Source organism: Lathyrus oleraceus, chromosome 3 (assembly GCF_024323335.1).
Source record: "Lathyrus oleraceus cultivar Zhongwan6 chromosome 3, CAAS_Psat_ZW6_1.0, whole genome shotgun sequence".
NCBI classification, from domain to species: Eukaryota; Viridiplantae; Streptophyta; class Magnoliopsida; order Fabales; family Fabaceae; genus Lathyrus; species Lathyrus oleraceus.
In genome coordinates this window covers 350,373,480-350,381,889 of record NC_066581.1, presented here as the reverse complement: position 1 = coordinate 350,381,889, position 8,410 = coordinate 350,373,480, and the positions used below count along the sequence as shown (strand labels likewise).

At 36.8% G+C, this 8,410-nt stretch overlaps 1 non-coding gene across 1 annotated transcript; it reads right to left on the bottom strand.

The window, feature by feature from the left end:
* Nucleotides 1–6,276: 6,276 nt before the first annotated feature.
* On the bottom strand, nucleotides 6,277–6,383 carry LOC127133297 (small nucleolar RNA R71). The gene has a single exon (XR_007807283.1). It is a non-coding gene; the product is annotated as a small nucleolar RNA R71 (small nucleolar RNA).
* Nucleotides 6,384–8,410: the final 2,027 nt, after the last annotated feature.

Below are 8,410 nucleotides of genomic sequence, written 5' to 3'. Positions count from 1 at the left end.
CATGAATGCAACAATCACAAACAAGGGATCACAGACAAGTCAAACAAACAAAGCTCAAGGGATGAATCAAGTCATTGTCAAGATCAATCATCCATTTTGGTGGATTATGGTTTTCACCTTATCAACACCCAAGTTCCATTTATATTGACAAGACTTGATTGGATCAACCAAGAATCAAAGGGTTTGTGGCGAGTCACGAGCATGGAGTCAAGTTAAGAACTATCCCAAAGGAGTGTACTAAGGATAAAAACATGTAGATCATGTTCTAAAAAGATCCCAGAGTCTTAATTCCATCTATCGAATATTATAGGTTAGGATGACTAACTCATCAACGCAAAATATTCTCAAGAGAAAATCGTCTGAGTGTAGTATCGCGTAACAACTGTTATCAGGTCTACACCTGAACAGTCTCCTCACTACATCCTAAATAGGCCAAGTTGGGTTAAATGTTCTACGGTCCTCAGCTTCTCGGACCCCAAATCAGAGAAAGTAACGCCTAACCACAAATAACTTGTGTGATATAAATAGCTCGAAAAGGGTCTCCACTGAGTAGATGGGTCTCAAGCCAACTTGTTAATGACTACTCCACAAAAGTCGAACATGACTATACCATTCTCCTATCTTAATTGCACTCAAGTTCGGGTAAGAACTTATCTCATCGCTCAGAGATCACCAAGCACAACAAGCATATTATATCAGACAAACAAGTATACAAACATCAAACATACAAATATATACACATAAAAAAGTAGGCTAAACCCTCTGAGGACTACTCCCCAGCAGATTCGCCACTTAATTTCTGTAGTGGTAAATTCATGACCATTAAGCTATGGATAAACTTAGCATCAATAAAACCAGAGCTGCCACCGCGCTTTTATTGTTTCCAAAGGAAAAGGGAAAAGTACAAACAAAACCCAAAGATAAGAAGTTTTCAAATCAAAACTAATAAAATACCAGAGATTACAGGTAAGGGGGTTGGTTACACAGAGGGAAAGTGTTAGCATCCAAAGTGTCCTAGGTACTCCTAGGGAGCCCTTTTTTATGTGTGTATGGGTTTTGGGAATAAAATATGTTTGCAACAAATAGAGTGTGGGGGTGAGAAAAGAATTCATTGATTATATTTTTGTGTTTTACAAGACCTTCAGACTTGTGCCTACGTACCAACATAAAAATGAGGGATCAAAACCTCGTAATTTGTGGTATCAATTTCAAAATGAGTGGATTGCTTTTAATCAAAAGTTAAGTTTAAAAGAGGCATAAAAGGTCCAAAAGTTTGAATGAGTGTTAGTTCTTTTTGTCTTTTGAAATTTTAAGTAAATATGGTTAAGTTCATTTACAAGTTTGATTTAAGAAAAGAGTTTTAAAAAGGCAATGGCATAAGGCCAAAGTTTCTAATTTTCAATAAAGTCTAAGTTTTAAAATCACAAGCAAATAAAGTTGTTGAAAAGAGTGAGATATTTTGAAATTTAATAAGTGGGAGGAGATGAAGAGGCTATCCTAAGCATAAAATTAAAAGTTAAGAGTTTAAAATATCTGACCAATGTGATCCAATCCAACAGACAAGAATGTCATATAGAAAACCCATTTCCCCTTTGGACTTTGAACCAAGCAATAATCATCAAGCAATTAGCAGCATGAAGAGAAAGGCATCAAATAAGGATGGCCACATCCAAGCAGACAAATCCGTAGTTAACAGTCTTCTTTGTCTTCTCATGTATCACATGAAATACTTCTTTATTTTTGCTCAGAATAAGATGTAGCATGAGATCAAAATAGCAGTTGCATCAAGACCATGTAGCAGATGAACTCAAGTGGATCCCAATACTTGCATCATATGAAAGCTCAAATCACAATAACTTGGTCTCCAAAATGTTGGCATTGGCCAAGTCCTTTTGCATATGGAATGTTTCCTAATTCTAAGTCCAAAAGTTCATATCAAACCCAACAGTCCATACAAACATTTTTTAGGGTTTTTGTTGTTTATTAAGTATTTTAAGGTCCAAAGACCACAAACACAATCAAAATACACAAACAAATATATACAATCACAATATATGGCTCAAATGAGCAAAGTGAAAATGACATAAACATAAACAAGTTAAATGATATGTAAATGACAAATGAATGGTAAATGACTTGAAATTAAATTGCATAAAGTAAATGACTTGAAAGTAAAGAAAAGTTAATAATAGTTAGTGTTAGTCAAAGTTAATTAGATGTTAGTGGAGTTTATCTTTTCAATTGATTAAGTCATTCTTTGGAGAACACTCAACCATCTATTCATATGCATGGATCCTTGAACCAAGACATCTTCCATAGGAAGGAAAAAAGGCCAAATTTCCACACAATACCATGAAAGATGGGAGACTTACAATCTCACTTACTAGAATGTTATACCTTTAGGGTCAAATTTAGCTCTATGTTAAGCAATCGTAATTGGACCTATGTAGAAGTCACAACTATCTGAGGCCGAGCAATAAATATTTAGGTGCTAATGCATGTTAGATTGGTAAGATGAACCAAACTCCTAAAATATACCACACACTAAAAGGGATGTATCTATCTCATCCATACTTGTATTGGTTCACCTAACACAAGGTTATTGATGAACCAATTAGCCTTAGGATTTTGAGATTTTATTGGTCAATGAAAGGGATGAGATAGAATGGGATTGAAGATGAAGAGGGAGGGGAAATGAGAGAAACACAAATTGGTCATGGGAGGAATTTTATCAAATTAAAATCATTCATTTATTTTGGGATATTAAATGTACATTTCATCAATCCCCTAAATCCAATGATTTTAACTTAACAAAAGTCAAATCAACCTTGACCAAGGACGAAACACATAGTCAAACATCACAACTCAATAAAAAAGGCTCAACATAATTTCTATACAATTAATCAATTAAAAATCAAATTAAAAATGCATTTAAATTAAATTTAGTTTGGTCAAAACCTAAAACCTCTTCAAAACACCAAATAAATTGCCAAGAGATTTATCCTAGGTCAAAAAAGATCAAAGGACCTTACACAAAAGATTTCATGATTTTTGAAAAGTCAGAAGTATTTTTAAACAATTTGAAATACGCATAAAAACAATTAATTCATGAAAAATATAAAAATTAATCAAAATAATAATTTTAATTCCGAAAATTAAAGATGAAAATATTTAAAGATTTTTAGTGAAAGTTCCATATTTTTTAGATTAAAAATGAAATTAATATGAATTAATCAAAATAACACAATGAAATGAAAAATCAGAAAATATGGAAAATTAGGGGCCATCAGATCTCCCACATTAATTGAGGTGGCAAATCTGATGGCCGCACACACGCGTTCCACCATGAACCAATTCAAATGCGATGTACGCGTGGTAATCCAAACCAAGGGCTAAGATTAAAACATTTTGAATGGATCTTGTGGTTGAGAGGTGTGACAACACACCACCGGAGCTAGGGCTCCAGTCTTCTTCTCCGTTGGACCTCATCGGACTGGTCCACCATCAACCACCACCAAAATGAAAAAGAAAGACATGGATTTAAATAAAAAATGCTCAGGAGCTTGAATTTGACCTCAATTTTCTCCAATTCCAAGTATATAAAAAGAAACAGGGATTTGAATTTTGAGGATCACGATCTGAGTTGCTTCGATTTGACCTCAAAGAAACTCAATCTTCTTGCCTACATTGGTAGGAGTTTAGCAAACCAAAAATCACAAAGAATGGTGAAGAGTTGAGAGAGAATCGAAGAGATGAAGTTTCTAAAAAATCACCTTCGAGTTGATCCAATTTCACTTGATCTTGATCTTGATCTGGATCTGCTTGCTTTCTCTTCCTCTAGGTTGCAGAAGCCAATTGAGATGAAAAGGGAAGTGAATTTCTAGAGTTTGAAATTCCAAACAGAAGATGAAGTTCGAGCTCGATTTTAAGAGAAATCTTCATAAATTCTAAGGAAATGAGGGTTTGGATCAGTCTAGTAAAGCTTAAGCAGGGTGTTGATGAAGTTTTGATCTCATTGCTCCTGTATTTATAGCCAATTGATGACACTGAAATTCACCGTATTTTCGAATCCGATTTTGCATGCATTTTAGTTGTTTTATTGTTATTTTGTTATGTTATTACTATGTTTTTCCTTGTTTTCAGTCTAATCGGAGCCCCGGTCGAGAAAAGGAGCGAAAATGAGGTAAAAAGCCTAAAAATCAGCATTTTACACTTGTGGCTCCCACTATGGCGGGCGCCATGGGTCTAGCAATGACGTGTCCCAGTTCCAACCTCTCCTCAACTGCCACATCTCCCACTATCTCCACTTGGGAGCCACAATTTCCTCCTGTGGCGGGCGCCATGAGGTTGTGGCGGACGCCACAAGAACAATATGTTTCCCTCCCATTTTCAAACTGAGGGGCATCCTTGTCATTTCCATTATTTTCCTTGCTTATTAATAGAGCCTTGATTTTATTTGTTTCATCATCCAAACTTAGTTGCAACTAGGCATATATCAGTATTGTGAAAGTGGTAATCACTTCACATCGGAGTGTTGCCACACTGTTTAATCGAGTCTGTAATCGAGTTTGGAGCACTTTGTAAGGAAGTTTAATCCTGCCGCCATTTTCATTTATGTTACGCACTTTATTCGAACCTCCGATTTGAGCAGGTTTTATTGCTTTACCTTTGTCTACTTTACTTTCCCGCACTGCCTTTATTTTGTTTACTTTCCCGCACTGCCTTTACTTTGTTTATTTTCCCGCACTCGCACTTTACTTTGTTTATTTCCCGCACTGCCTTTACTTTGTTTATTTTTTCGCACTGCACTACTTTTATTTACTTTCCTGCACTTGCACTACTTTTATTTACTTTCCGCACTCGCATTATTTTTATTTACTTTCCGCACTCGCATTTATTACCTTTTTTATGATAAAAATTAAAATGCATTTTTACTTTACCATGTCTAGCTAAACCTATAAAGGTTAGAATGTAAGGATCGTAATTTGACCAATAATCCGTACAATTGTTCGTAGAAACACTTAAGGGCTATTTTGACTTTCAACTTAAGTTTTCCCGCACTTAATTTCTGTTGGGTAAGATCGAAAATCGTCCGAAGTCTATTTTAACTTAGTTGTTTTTAACTATTTCAAATACATCGAAAGCGCTTTGTTTAGTTCATTAGGAGTTTTTAACTTAAGAAGAAAAGTGATTTTAAAACTATTTTCGGACGCGTTTATAAGTTTAGAGTCTGGTTCGCGAGAACCTCTTTTGGTTAAGGAATCCAGGTCAAAATACTTTTCAACTTAGTCAAGATACTATATTTCTTAAAAATAGGTTTACTACACTAACGCAATGCGCGCATTTTTATAAGTGACAATAAGAGGGTTTGATTAGGGAGTACAACTCGGTTCTGAATACGCGAAAGCGACAGTTCCCATTAAATTGGTTCTTCTCAAAGTAGGAGACATTGCCCATAAGTAATTCTATTAGCAAGTACTTGGATTATTAATTGATTATGTGAATTACATTCAAACCTGTCTTTATTAATTGAATTTAATTTAATACTTTATTTTGCATTGTGCACTCTTAAAAACCCTGTTACGATTACCTTAGATAAACACCGTAACAATAGATAACGATAGATTGACATTTGGTCTCTGTGGATTCGATAATCTTTTATATTACTCTGACGCAATCGTATACTTGCGAAAAACACGCATCAAGTTTTTGGCGCCGTTGCCGGGAACAATTTCGTCAAATTTCGTACCCTGTTGTTATATCGTTTAGACGTAGGTTATTACCTGCCGGTCAATGCGAAGGACTCGCAGCACCGGAAGCTTAGTCGATCCTCTGGCGGAACCTGAATGTTATGCTCGCGCACGTTTATTTTTCCATAGAATTAGGAGAGCTATGACCGAAGATCAAAATCAAAGACCTCTTAAGGATTTCTCCCAACCATCCAACGAAGAACCTAGTTCTAGTATAGTAAACCCAACCATCCCAGCTAATAATTTCGAACTTAAACCCTCCCTGTTGCAACTAGTGCAACAGAGACAATTCGCAGGTCTTGCTACTGAGAATCCAAACCAACATTTAAAAATCTTTCTCCAATTAGCAGACACTTTTAAAACCAATGAAGCTTCTCCTGAGGCGATCCGTTTAAGATAATTCCCTTTCTCCCTCAGAGATAAAGCTCTATCATGGTTAGATTCCCTTCCACCCAATTCCATACATACTTGGGATAACATTAGAAAATTATTCATTGCTAGATACTTTCCCCCAAGTAAGACCGTTGTTCTTCGAAACCAAATAACTAGATTTACCCAGAATCAAGGAGAATCGTTGTTCGAAGCTTGGGAGAGATATAAAGAGCTGTTAAGAGCATGGCCACATCATGGTTTAGAAAATTGGTTAATCATTCAAACCTTCTATAATGGACTTCACTATAACACTAAGATGACCATCGACGCTGCCGCAGGCGGCGCACTAATGAACAAACCTTATCCTGAAGCCAGTGCCCTCATCGAAGATATGGCTCAAAACCATCAATCATGGGGAGTTGAACGAACGACAGTTGAGAAGAAGGAAGCCCAAGGAGGAGTACATGAGTTAAGCTCTATAGACATGATGCAAGCTAAAATGGACGCGTTAGCCCTCAAGGTTGAGCATATGTGCATAAACCCGAATATTGTAGTTGCAGTTTCGTCGGATTGTGAGATATGTGGAACCAAAGGACACCAATCTGCAGAATGCAGTCTCTTAAATGAAACAAACTCTGAGCAAGTGAACTACGCCCAAGGGAACCCATATTTGAATACCTACAACCCTGGATGGATGAATCACCCAAACTTCTCCGATAAGAACAATAACCCTATCCAAAATATTGCACCTCCGAGACAACCAGGTTACCAAGCCCCAAGACCAAATCAACCTATGCAACCTGTGCCACCAAAGTCGAGCCTTGAGAAAATTATGGAAAATTTTATCACTACTCAAACCCAACAAAACAAAGAGTTCATGAACCAGAACATTCACATTAACGAACTGATTACCCAGTTAGGAACCAAGGTTGACCAAATAGTTACTCACAATAAGATGCTTGAAACCCAGATCTCTCAAGTAGCCTTAAACCAAGCCCCCAGACTACACCTGGAGGACAGTTCCCTGGACAACCTCAACAGAATCCGAGAGGACAAGCCAATGCCATAACCCTACGAAGTGGGAATGCTTATGATGAGCCATTTAACCCAAGATTGAGTGAACCCAAAACTTTTAAGGAATATACCGAACCCACGGACGAAGTAAAGGAACCAGAGGAATCTGAAAAACCGGAAGGTCAAGAAAAAGGAGAAGAACCTAAATACAAAACTTATGTACCACCCCCGCCATACAAACCACCGATACCATATCCGCAAAGACTCAAACAAACCCAGATCAATAACTAGTATCAGAAATTCATTAAGGTTATAGAAAAACTTCACGTAGAAATCCCTTTCATAGAAGCCATCACCCAAATACCTTCTTATGCAAAGTTTCTCAAAGACATCCTTACCAACAAACGTAGACTCGACGATCCGAAGCCCTTGGAATGCAATTCTATTTCCGAGAATAAGTTAGCCAAAAAAGATAAAGATCCTGGAAATTTCTCCATTCCTTGTGTTTTGGGAAGTCATGTCATCGAAAAAGCTTTTCTAAACTTAGGAGCTAGTGTGAGCTTAATGCCTTTAGCAGTTTGTGAGAGGTTAAACTTAGGAGAATTATAGCCTACCAAGATATCACTTCAATTAGCCGATAGATCTATTAAGTATCCGATAGGCATATTAGAAGATGTCCCTGTTAGGATAGGTCAGTTATTTATCCCTACTGGTTTTATTGTCATGGACATCAAAGAGGATAATGATATACCAATCCTTTTAGGTAGACCATTCTAATCGACTACAGGAGCCATAATAGATGTCAAGAGAGGAAAGTTGACCTTTGAGGTAGGTGACGAGAAGATAGAATTTATACTTTCAAAATTTCTTATGGCACCTGTGATGGGAGACGCATGTTATGCCATAGATATCATTGATGAATGCGTTAGGGAAATAGAACAAAAAGAAATCATAAAAACAATTAAGTTGCCATCAACCCTCATACTGGAAGATGATAACTTTAGGAAGCCCTATATCAATGATAACCTTTACGAATGTTTATCCCTTACCCTAGATCATATGCCATGCCCTAAGAAACCAACCTTAGAACTTAAGGAACTACCTAAGAACCTGAGATATGAGTTCCTCGATGAAGAGATGAACCGTCCAGTTATAGTCAGTGCTACCTTGAGCCAAGAGGAAACAAACCAACTCTTAGATGTTTTACGAAGATATCCCTCAGCCTTAGGATATAATATCTCTGATCTGAAAGGTATAAGCCCATCCGTATGCAT